The following is a 13,217-nucleotide window of genomic DNA, read 5'->3' as shown; positions in this document are numbered from 1 at the left end:
TTGGAAATTCAAAATGCCAGACCCAATATCGTCAAAATGGAAGGAAATATCAATATGGAAGAAAAACGCAAATATATTACTCTATTTTAATTGAACTTATAAGGTTTATAATTTATAAGAGTTTTCGATAGTATTCTTTTTGATTTTGAGGTCAGAAATAATATATACAAAAAAAACAAATTAAAAATGACTAACTTAAAATCGCGAAAAATAAAATTTAAAAAACTATCTGATCGTTAGGAAACTTGAACATATTTACATAATATATACAACATATTTACAGTCACAATTTACATTCACAATGTGTGAACAAATCACATAGTTCCTAATATTTTGGAGCATTCCTTTTTAGTAACGCACGAAACCACGTTGCGAATTGTGCATTTGAATCGTAATCTAGAGCGAATCCGATGGCTCAAACATACACTGAGAAAAATTTCTATTGGATAAACCGATTTGATTCCATAATTTCTGAAATAAAAAGCAGTGATAACTGTGATCAATATACTTGTTCTCTGCCTCTTTCATCCGCCATTTTGAATTTTGTAATTCTGAGATCAGATTCGGATTCAGCGATCTTAAAAATTCTTATAATGCAAGCATTTTCCATAACTGATCCCTTTAGCAACTTCCCGCCCTCAAAGGGTTAAAATCAAAAAGGAAATATTTTTTATGAGCAAAGAGAGAAAGAGAGAGAAACAGAGAGAGAGAGAGAGAGAGAGAGAGAGAGAGAGAGAGATCCTCTTTTCGTGCGTTTTACTCTCATATGAAATATTTCATTTTTAATTCCACGGAAAATATCACATATACACATATGAATGCTTTCATTTTCATCTCCGCCGTCGTTCAAAAGAACTTATTATTATCTCCGTCATCTTTTATCTGGCAAATTTTTGATATATATCCCGCATCATTATAAATCTCATTCGTACTAACACGAGAATGCGTACGCGTTGCAGCTGGCGCATCACACATCGGGGCTTCTTCGGCAAACTTGCGTAACTGATCGCCGATATCTCGGAGTAACTGAATCATGCAGTCGTTTTCTCTGCTAGTTAAATGAGATGTACCAGCGCGGGAAAGGGACGTGGAAAGTTAATTATGAGGCCGCGCGGTCGTTTATTAACGTAATTACCGTCTCATCGTTAACTTCCTGCGTAAAATACGATCGGCCGACACACAGAAGAAAGTACGGCAACCGTCGTTAATCACACCTTATCTCGCTGTGCCTGATGCGCGCTCGGAGGGTTTCATCAAGGTTAATGCATTCGCACTGATAAACTGCCGCGGCGCACGCCCGGGCGTACGCTATCGACTGCAAATATGGGAATGCGTCGCGGACGACTAATTTCGCGTTCGCTTTGGCGAGCGCGCGATCCACGCACGTACGCGTGCTTGCCAAGTGAAAAGTCCAATCCTCTCGGCCTCGAAACGTATTCGTGTGATTCGACGGATTCGTACGTGGCGATTCGCAAAATAGAGCAGCGCCAGCGACCGACCGGCGCGATGATTAATTTCCACGATGTTCACAAAGCGGAAACCGTAAATAAACTTTCCTCCCGTTGGCTGCTCTCTTCCTCACGCTCGCACGCTCCTACTCTCTCTCTCTCTCTCTTTCCTTCTCTCGCGCTCGCCCTCAACCTGCGACGGTTCGAACTTTTCGTGGCGAACTTTTAACTTGCGACGAGTATCGACCGCGCGAACATTTAATGTGCGTGTACAGTTTTCATGCGACGCTCTCTTACGAGACCCGGCTCGCTCGCTCGAAATAGAATGTTTCGCCAACGGGAAACGGTCATTCGTTATACATTAAATGCCCGCGCGATCAATATTTGATGAGCGTTAAAAGCTCACGCTAAAAAGTTCGAAGCGTCAGCGAGACTCGCGGTAGCGAATCGGATTTACATTTTCTATTCCGCAAACATTGCTCGCGCATCGGTCCGCCGTTTCCTACGTATCGCGCCCCGTTGTACGAACACATATTCGTTTTTGCGCGCTGAAAGTCGGATGATCCGTCAAAGTGGCATAAATCAAGCGCGGCGGATTTCGTTTGTAACGGGATCTAACTTGTTATCCTTGTTTCATTGTGCAGTCACGGTGCACGCTCGATGCGCGGAGAAGTTTTTCCACTTTTCGAGCGAGCGCTAATTGTTTTCATCGCGAAACACTCCTTTCTTCCGGACGATATTCGCGCGCGAATCCTGCGCGGATTGACGCGAGTACGCGAGCGAGAGTAATCGGCGCCGTGTTCCGTGCGTGCATCTAATGCGGGAACTGTGACTTGCATCACGTATCCGCGATAATATTATACCTTCGCCGTTGACACACTAACGTCTGTAGCTTGCGAAACGCTCTTAAAGGCATTGTACCGAGTATTTGCTTACTCCGCCGTATTGCTCTCGTTGAGCGTGTCCGCCTTCGGTATCGGATACCGTTGACGTCTTTCGTATCCTGTTGGGTAACAATACCGTTATCAGAGAAACATTTTACGGATATACTCGTGGAAAAATATTGTCTCGCGCTCATACGAAAAAAATCCCTCTTTTCCGGGCTGAAATTTCGGCCTTGCGTTCAACTTTTGACTTTACAACACGGCAAAAACTAAGATAGCAAAATAGGTTCAATCCTAATAATCAGTGATTGTAACCGGTATCAAAAATATCATTTTTACATCGGCATAGGTTGTTGAAGGTAGCGTTAAAATTCAATCTGTAGAATTAGAGGTTCAAAAGAGAAGTTGAAAAGTGTCGTCAAAGTAGGTTTTTATTCATTTATAGGGCGTCTAAGTAGGCACAAAAACTCCTTAAAAGCATCAGAGCAGCATTAAAATTCTGACTCCCGAGTCGAGGTTTTGATCCCATATTAAGTCTGTTTGGTTCTACATCATATCTTCGTTGGGTCTTCTATTGTGCTTCTTTGATGAGAAGTTATTTTTCCGTTTTCTCCGTTTAAAGACTCAGTGTAGGCTTATACGTAGGATCGAAATGTTGACTCGCGTTCTTTTTCGCTCTCTCGTAGCGACGTTTTCGTCTCCGGGCTCTGTGAGGACGGAACAGCGAAGTTCCGAATTTTTTCGAGGTTTCGGACTTTTCAGCTCGAAAAATCGCGGAACAAACATCGAATGAACACGGTCGCGCCAGTTTACTCCAAAAGAGCGACGCAGACAGCGAGCGCGGTTATTGCACGCTCGCATAAATTCGGCGCGTCGTCGCACGTGTGCTTCCTGCTTAAGCAGAATTTCCAAAATTATTGTTTCCTGCCGTACGCATGGCTGACTATATTACTCGAATATCAAACGCGGTTGCTTTCAGCAGGAGAAGGTGTTACGAGCGCCTTCGCCGTTACGTCGGATTGCTTGGCAGCGTTCTCGTCGCGTAATGTAATCGCGAATACACGAGGCTGCTAGCGGCAACGAAACTATCGATTCTTCCACGCGAACAATGGCGCTTTATCAGGAGCGAGTGAACGATAAAATGGGCGAAATTAATTTTTTACGGCTGCGAAAGCGAGTCGTCAAGCGGCGATAAGTCATCGCGCCTAATAGGCACTAAAGAGAGAGAGAGAGAGAGAGAGAGACGCAGCGAGAAGTACACCTGCGACATTTTTTCACGAGCATTATTAATAGATCATCTGTGTCAGCTTCGATGCCTCGAGATCCGCAACACACACGGGGAATTTTATAATTAGTTACTTACGATCGGTGTTCCTCTCCGAAAGAGGAGCACACCATCACGCGAGTTGCTTTCGATACCCCGCCGACTTGGACTTTTTATTTGAACGGGCTTCTAAAATAGCTGTAATCAAAGAGAACGCGGTACGCACGAAGCATGATACAGCACACCTTGTTTCTCGTCGAATAATTATCGACTGTCATACTGCTCGAACATTACTTCGATTTTCATTCTCTCTCCACTGTACGCTTGTCCGTCTCTTTCCCTCTCTCTTTCTCCCTTTCACGTACGTGCATGCAGCTGCAGTACCGGATACTGCGAGACTACCGCTCGGCCGACTTAGCAAAGGCTATGTACTTAGGTATCTCCGTCGCTTAATTCTACTTAGACAGCAGGCTCATACTCGCGTGTTCCTTCTGGATTAGGGAGGTTCTCCGTAATTGCAATACATCGTCGTAGTTGTCCCACGAAATGGGCTGTATCCCCGTTTCCGTAATCTCGCCGCAGACCCGCGAAATTGAAATTCTCACGAGCAAGTGGGGCTGTGTGCGGAAATTAAGAACGGCCGTCAATCCCTTTCTGAGATCGTTACGTGTTGTTTGGGAAAATTCTGCGTTCGGATTCGAGCGACGCGCGAAGTCGATAGTTCGTACTCTCGTTTTCGCGTCAAGTACAGTTTTCGACACGATGATCATCGGATTGAAAATCATTTTCGCGTTATATTCGATATCAGATGACCTACGCGCATTATACATTCGATCCTGAATATGATTCTGAAATGGAGCTGAGAATACATACCGAAATAAAGGAATTAATTGCAGTTATGTTAATTGGGATATCGATATTATTACACGGTAATATTAAACCTAATTTAACGTGAATGATATGGAGATTAAAAGCAACGTTAAACCGCAATTAAACGTTAATTGTTGCAATGTATATTGTGCAACGTGTATTGTGCGAGGTAACGTTTACTTTGTATTTGACCAAAGTGAATTATACTTTACATCATGTTTAATGTTTCACATTCACAGCGATAATGCATAGCTTAATCGAGAGATCACGAAGAACACACGTAATATTTTCATTTTCATTTGAACGAAGAATGATATTATGTGAAAGATTCCCTTGTTTACGAGTCGGTAGAAAATTTGTCGAAGAATTTATTATTATTTATATTTCATATGCAGAATATATACATGTAAAGAGAGAAATGATATATCGACATTATATTTCAGAATTCAGCACTTTTCTCTTTCTCTCTTTCGCAACTTTTTATTTTTCTTCCTCCGCCATCTTACATACGCAAATAGGAATCGCGTGTCGTTCGGCGGATAGATACGGACATTGCCTTTACAAAGGCCAGTGTAACTCGTTTGTAATACTGCGAGTGACACGAAATAGGAATGTCGAGGCGAAAGGAAAGACCATTGACAGGTCATCGTCACGTGTCGGGAAATTTGCTCTAAAGACCTTGCAGAAGGCAAATGAGAAAAGCTGAACTTACTTTTCAGTCAGTCACGTGAGATTTTCATTTTCCGTACACAGTAGCGTGAAATTTAATCGAATGTGATCACAGGAAAATGAAAAACATGAGTTTCATTCCAACATGAAGATCGATTCGACGCGTATTAATACGTAATTTACGACGGAGTCGAACTTGGAATGAGATACGGCGAAGCGAATGAAACAAGATTTTGCGATCCACAGCGAACTTAAACCTTTTAAATCTTGAAGTTATTTATGTAAACACATTATGTAAAACACCACGCTGTCACTCATGTAATAATACTAATAGAATCCTTATTAACATGAACATTCATGTTTGAAATTATCTAAAATCTGACGTAATATGTATATAATAATGTCGACGATGAGTCCTCATCCTTTTAAAAGTACTTCAGTATACGTGAGGCGATAATTTCCGATCATTGCGAATATCCTATATTCACTCATATAAAACAGATTACCAGACGGATCCACTGAGCTCCATGAAAAGAGATTCCGTACACAACGATGCGGGAAATATGTTATTGTTTGTGTTTTCGAAAGTGACATGCCAGGAGTAGGACGCTCCCCCATCGTCGTCGGGCGCGCGTCATTCCCGATGGCACGTAATACACCTTACCGGTTGCGGCAACGTATCGTCGACGGTAAGTTTCAATATGCCAACGTAAAAACGTATCGGTGATAGAACGGGTAGTCCGTATAAGCTGTGGAGGAGTGAAAAAGTATGCGATCGAGCGGAAAACCAATAATCGTCCCGAATCCCGCGCCGTAAATATTTTCATCCGCCGCTCTATCGATGTATGCCTTATGGCGTGCGTGCGCGCGGGAACACGTGCGGTATACGGCAATACGCGCCCTGTACACGCATAATGCGTACGGCCTGCATAATAATGCGCCTTCGCGCGACGCGTGTGTTGGAATATGCATCTCGCGCGTGTAACGTGCGCGCGCTTGGCTTTTACGTAATAATATATAGGACATCCGCTCGCCACCGGAAAATATTAACGTCGCATTCCGCGATGAAGAGGTATTACGATCGATCACTTTAGCAAAAAATTTGATTCGAGGTGCATTCCATTCAGATTAATAGTAATTTAAATTTGTAATAATATACCGGACCACTCTACCGATAAATATTAACATCGGATTTTGCAATCAAGAAGAGTGTATATCGATTATGTGTTTTTTTTTTTAGAAAAGATTCGATTCGAAGTGCAATTCTTTCCCAAGTTAAGAGATTTGATAATAATACAAGTTATCCTGCAAATAATGGCGCGTACCATGGTTAGTAGAAATTTGAAATTACTTCCAGTCCTATGGAAATGGGATTGAAAAATTATTTCTGGAATAATTCACCAAACGTTTTAAATTCAAGCGGTAAATGTATTTTGAATTGAATTTAAATTTAATTTCTTCTGTATTTTTTTCTATTTAAAGTTACAAGTGGACAATTACTTACGCGATAACCGATATTTCGAAATAATCGAGCGATGACTTCGAGATCGTGTGTTGTTTTCCTGTCCATCTCGAGTTAGGAAAATGTTGCGATAACTCTGCTCGAAGGAAACCTTGTTTCAACGATTTCAAAGAGCGCTCATGAACAAGACGTGTACAGAGAGAGGAAGTGGAAAGGTCCGCTAAATTTCGTCCGGGAAGAGATACGCTTTTAAACGTATATCTTGGCCGGTTGGGATTGTTCCCCGGCGGTCGGTATGAAAAATTTAGTAAATTCCGCGGCTCGCCAGACGAGAGCTCCTGCAAACAGTCGCTCTCGTGTATGAGTCGCGGTCTCTGAAAAGCGGAGGAATCTCCGTTTTCATTAAGGTGTCGGATACACGACTTGTCTTTTTTCGGCCGGCGTTTCCGCGACATGCATAATCGTCCACCAAGCGAGACCGATTTTATAAAAGTGGCCTCTTTGTAGACCGAGATTTAACGTCGTAAAAGTCGTAGACGCAAACGAAAGAGAGAGAGAGAGAGAGAGATAAGAACGATTCGTTCAGTATATTTTTGCGTAATAATGGTTAACGTGGAAACTGCATATTTTTTTAACGATCAATTTAATATTCTACAAACCACGTTTGTACACGTCACACATAAAGGGAATGGATGCGATAGCGGCAAGCAGTCGACTTTAATTAATCCGGCGGAAAAATCCCGCCATTGTTGACGCAACGCGAACAATTCAGCATATTGGCCGTTCTATTACCGCGATGTAATGAAATATCTAACGGCCGTTTGCGTTTTCCGCGACCGTGCACGTCTGTGGAGATCGGCGAAATAGCTACCCGCCGGCGGTGCAACAATACGAATTCCAATTATCCTCGTCTCGTTGTTCCGGTTGTGATTAAGTGAGATGTACAAGCAACTGGAACGACGGCTGGCCTGCACGTCGCGGCGCAGTCTGAGCTTTGTTCCCGAGTGCATCCTGAGTTCGTCCCATAAACCAATTACGGTCTTGCAACTATATCATAATAATTGAGACAGGCACCCGAGAGAGTGAGATCACGATCGCCCTGTTTCTAGGTCAAGTTGAGCGCCAATTTAATCTCTCGAGACGCGAAAATTCCAAACCGCAGCGAACGGTCGCTTGACAAATCGATGTAATCGACGCTGCCGATGATCACGATCGCAACGACAGAGATAATGAACGGGAACTCCGAGGAAAAGGTGATATTATGGTCCCCCATTTACATTTTGTACAATAACCTCGTTAATAATCAATATTTTTAATTGAAAACTTGACGATTATGTTCGTCACAGTGTCGTTCAATCGATTTTAGACTCAAATTTATAAAATATTTATTATTTAGGACGCTTCCTTTATAAAAATGTGACGACACTGCATAATTGGCCAAAGAGGAACAGGGATGGTAATATGCCTCTCCCTCCCACTAAAATAGATTTAAAAAATTGATTCTGTTTGAAGAAACAGTTTTGTTACAAATTCATATATTTACTTGAAATAAACTTTCTTAGAAGGAACAACAATGAATATAACCATGGATTTTTAATGTAGATACTGACTCTTTCTCGGCAATCTGCCGTTGTCGTCCGGATGTTATCGTCTCCTGATATTTTTCCGTCTCCCTCGAGCCGTAACAGGCGCGTTTTTCTAGAAAACATTCGCGACTTGCGCTCGGCGAGAAGTTCCACGTTGGCTTCGATTCGCAAAGTTACCGCGGATACCCGAGTAAGCGGCGGGTCGTCGCACTTTGGAAATTATCGTTATCATCGCCGCGCGACTCGTCGCGAGTGCGGCACACCGAGGTCTGGCGACGTTGCAGCGTCATTCGCGACGAGAGCCTGGCGAAAACTGCCGGCTGCATAGATAATACGGCTATCGCGTGGGTGGCGACGGTAAATTTGTCCCTTTAAGCGATATGCCAGCGTAAAAGGGAGAGAAGAGAGAGAGAGAGAGAGAGATGTGATGCGAGTCGTTGATCTCCGACTGCGAAGCGTCGTGTAAACGGCGAAAGTCGCGGCGTATCGCGTTGAATACAAATGACATCTCTCTTCCTTCGTCGACAATGAAATCTCTTTTTAGCACGATATTATAAAACGCTCGCGTCTCCGCCGCCGCGTCGAGATATCGCGCGAGCTATGCTCCGGCCAAGCTGTTCTGAATCTTGCGTTACGCCCGAGGTGAATTGCTACTCGCGGCGGGAAACGCTGAAATACGATCAAGGCGAAGTCTCAGAACGCTCTTTCCACCGCTCCGTAAGATAAACACGTACAATTAGCGGAACGGAGTGTTAATTGAGCGCGATTCTTTCCCGCAGGAGAAACACGAAAACTCCGAACGTAATTCTCACGACGCGTAGTTCGGTCCGTACGCGGCTCCGTTCTGCTCCCTCTCTTTTCAGTGTCGGTTCGCGAAAATTTCCCCAGTAATTCTGCCGCGTTTAACGAAAATAAAAGAGGAAAAAAAGGAAAGAGATTGTCGTGAAATTAGAAATAATATATTCTTTTTTCTCCACCGAGGGGCAAAAGCGAGTCACGCCGCGGTAAAACATGAGTCCCGCTGAAGTATTTCGTTATTACGCCGTTGGAAAAAAAATCGCGAGCGAAACATTGCGAGAGCCAAACGAGCCGACATTTTTCACTCGCCCCCCTTTACAGGGTTAACCCGTCATCGTGGGCGCGTGTTTGAGCAGTCGTCGGTGCGTGAGACATTTAATATAGATTTGAAAAAGCACGCACGAGCGAACTGTCGCGGGGGGCAACGAGATGTGACCCAGTTTCGGGCCGGTTGCAAGCTTCGCCGCATCGTTGCACGCCGTTGCACCGCCGGGCGGCAGCGTCGAATGAGACCGCACGTGGGAGCGCACGTGACCATTCGCGAATCCCCGCTTTCCCCAAATCTCCCGCCGGTCCTCGTCCGCAGATCGTTGTATCGTCGCCGTAATTTTGGAGCGATCGGCGAGCGATTCGTACGCAGGTTCGGCGCGCGGACCACCGCCGCAGAGCGACAGCTTTTGACGTTAATATCTAATATCCCTTTCATCTCCCGCAGGCGCGTGTATTAAAGCAGCTCGACCGGCCGTTTCACGTGGCGGCAATTTCACGATGCACATACGAACTCATTATCGAGATTAATCTCGCTTTGCGAGGCCGTTGGCGAAACTTTCCCAACAGCTGAATGAGAACGTACAGGTACACACACACACATTCGTATGTATTTTTAGTCAGTTTTTGTCAGTTCGACAAAAGGCACAGCGAGTAAGAAATATGTTACGAGCGGCTCGCGATTAACGGACGACAGGGTTGCGATGTTCGCGTGGAAAATACGGAAGCGCCGAGTCCACTTTGGATGAAATTTGCAGCGGCACCGCGGAAGAAAGTCGCTCCATCGCCGCATTTATTCGCGCTGCGGAGCTGTGTGGTGCATTCACGCGCGGAATGTGTGTATATATTGTTTTATATATCGCCGAAGTTGGTGCACGTCGCGTCTCGTTTTCCAAATTGCATCACCTAAATATCTGTGCGATCTTCTTCACCGTGATCTCGACTTCCGCAGCGATGACCCGCGCGACACACGTTATCGGAACCCGGCTTTTTCTCATACAAAGTCTCACACGCTGCGTCTTCCTGCTGCGTAATTAAATATCAGGTTCGTTCGTTTCAGCTGAACCAGATTGTGGTGTATAAGACGAAAGTGTTAAGTGGAAAAGCGTCCCCACTAAAATTTAGGGAATACTCATTGACTGTCGGTATACAGAGAAAAATATTATTGTACAGCGAAGAAAAGAAATTATTCAGTTTATATTTCGTCTTTTAAGTAATGGTTATCTGAAACAAAGAATGTTTTCTTGACAATAGTATTGAAATATACCCGTCATAAACATTAGAAAAACTCATTATTATTCGCTCAAAAGAAGAATGTGTTCACTTTTCAAGAATAATATAAACTTCGTCGAGGAAAAGTTAAATTCGATTAAGTGGAATAAATAAACCGAAGTTAGTTTTAGTTCTCGCGTTTCCATTGAATATTCTTGATTGGAGTGCTAAACTTACTAGAAATCAGAATATGTTTTGAATAAATTTGATGAACTTATGATGAACTTATGATGTACTCGCGGATGTATAAACGTATGAAATACTTGAGTAACACTCACTTGAATGCAGCGTGTATTTTTCCGTGTGCACACTACTGTTTTATTGACCTTGTCACTGATTCAACTTAAGAGAACAGGGAATGAGGCAGCATTAACGCTGTTGGCTGTACTTTCTCGGTTCATGAATGTTTATATCTTCGGGAAAAATTCTCTGCGTGCACGTAACGCATTCGCAGTCGCATTCGTCGTCGCGAAAGCCATTGGCGTCTCCCTGCCATCCGTATCCGTGGCGCGCTTCCACGCGCGTACTAAGCAACTCCGAAATTTATCCCTTCCAATTCCCAATGCCCGGCACGTAAAGCGTAAAGCGTCGCGGGAATATTTTGTCCCGGAATCGTCGGGATTACCGATAAGGACACTCTTTTCTCTCCCCCGCCGGTACTTTGCCGGGCGCGCGCGCGACACGCCCGAGGTTGTCTCCTTGTCGTGCTCGAGGAAACCCACCGTCGTCGTAGCTGTCGTTCTATTGCTCCCCTCCTCCCTCCCCATCCCTGACATCTCTTTTTTCCATGCCGTGGGTTTATTGCGGCGGAAATTTAGAATAAACGTCCGGCTACGGATGCGCTGGCAATTAAGGGAGCGTTCTGCCGCAGGAGCGTGCTGGAAATTACAGCGGGCGTGCACGTCCTTTTTCTCTCTCTCTCTCTCTCTCTTCTTAGCTTCGTTTCATGCGAGAGAGAAAGCGTATCTGCTTCTCTATTCGCCTGTCTGACCGCAATGTTTATCGACGTTGCAATCGGCAAACGCATCTTTAGCGTTTTGTTTACGGGGTATTCGTGTTGATGGAGAGAATGTTAATGCGTAATGAAGGTGTTGCGTTAGAGCGTATGTGGAATGAACTCTCCGAGTAATTGTATCGCTTGTGGGAGCCGCGAGTGCATTAACAGCTCAGAGAAAACAGCCGATATTATTGCCCGTATTATTATCTTCGGTATAAAACAGTGAAATTCGTTTGCGCGTATATTTTCTTCTCTTTTCGCTTTCCGGGCGCGTCTCTCCCCTCGTCCCATTTGCAGAAATAATATATTAGTTAGGAGAATGCCTTTTCGATCCTCTTTCTCTCACGCTCCATGCATCTCCATCATCCCCCTTTCTCTTCTCTGCGATCCTTTCCGCGTATCGTATCTTCAATTAATACGTCGTCCTCGCGATAACGGCGGTTGTTAGGGGAAGGCCACGCCTTTAACATTGCGGGATTACGTGATGGTGCATTTTTCAGCGGCGTGATACGGTTACGAGTGTCTCGCAGGCGCAATGACCTTAATGCATTTTCCATGCAAACGACCACTGGTCTCACTTTGCGTTCTCGATATCGACGTTCTCCGGGTTTATTGTTGCTTTCCGGTGCAGCCGAGCACGGCCCGGATATTATTGTGTTTAATTCCGCACGCTCGAAATAATGAAGCTGGTTTTTCTTAAATTATCGTATATAACACGATCGAAGTTTATTTTAAACATGTTTCCGGAAGGGGTTTGTTTAGCCTCTTCCCACGCGCGTTTCGGTAGAAATGTCACAAGTCTCTTTGCGAAATCGACATTATCGTATTTCAATCAGGAAAACATCGAATCGCAGTCTCTCGGTGTTTTTCCTTTCACGTGGATTCTCCCTGTAAATGATTTTGCATTATAAACATTATTTAATTGATTTACAGAATTTTTAACGATAACAGAACAGAAATTTTACCTCGTCGACGTTTGCACTGGGGAACGCGAACGTATTATGTAAATTTCCGCACGGATCTTATAATCGCGCAACCGTGGATGCGATGTCGGTCGAATTCGAAGCGATCAAACACGCAGCCACGGTAATCAGCTCTTCAGCTGTATCAGCATAAATGCATAAACGCGTTCAATCGAATTCAACGGTGGAGGTTTGCACTTAGGGGCACATGCGTCGAAGAAAATCCAACGTCGCGTTTTGCATAAAACGAGAGTAGGTGCGTGCTTTCGACTCGTTGACATTAATGCGTAACATTTGCACTACAAAGCACTTCGAATGAGGTGCTCTCAGCTATCGCGTGCCAACTAGTAACGCGTTAAATATTAAAATAACACGCGTCGAGTGTAACTAACGCGTATTTATTTTGGGGAACCGTACACGCTCTATGTGATCTTCTTTTATTATTTCGCAATGAAGCACATTTCGCGAAATTCGTTCCCCTGTTCCACTTTCCTGTTTTCGTTATTATCAAGGATATGTTGCCCATTAATGCCGTATTTTCAATGGCGCATCAAGAAGGCGCACCACTCATAAATTTAGTATTTATCCAGCAAAATTACGTTTCTGTAAATTATATTTCACTATAATAAATAATAAATGTTAATTTGAAACGAAATTGAGACAGACATATATACATAATATTTCAAATATGAAAAAATATTTTATAATATTTATATATAAAATATATTATATATATGT

At 43.8% G+C, this 13,217-nt stretch overlaps 2 protein-coding genes across 3 annotated transcripts in view; one reads left to right on the top strand and one right to left on the bottom strand.

Annotated features, from left to right (window-relative positions):
• Window positions 1-1,330, bottom strand: part of LOC106743882 (acetylcholine receptor subunit beta-like 1) — a 118,543-nt gene extending 117,213 nt beyond the window's left edge. The window contains exon 1 of the mRNA XM_014618114.1: window positions 1,136-1,330. The gene's annotated coding sequence lies outside the window, so the exon portion shown is untranslated. The remainder of the gene's footprint in view (window positions 1-1,135) is intronic.
• Window positions 1-13,217, top strand: part of LOC106743879 (furin-like protease 1) — a 293,482-nt gene that overhangs the window by 89,253 nt on the left and 191,012 nt on the right. The window lies entirely within an intron of this gene.

The sequence above is a fragment of the Dinoponera quadriceps genome, unplaced genomic scaffold (assembly GCF_001313825.1).
Source record: "Dinoponera quadriceps isolate SergipeBrazil2010 unplaced genomic scaffold, ASM131382v1 scaffold1070, whole genome shotgun sequence".
Lineage (NCBI taxonomy): Eukaryota > Metazoa > Arthropoda > Insecta > Hymenoptera > Formicidae > Dinoponera > Dinoponera quadriceps.
This window is presented reverse-complemented; position numbering and strand designations above follow the sequence as displayed.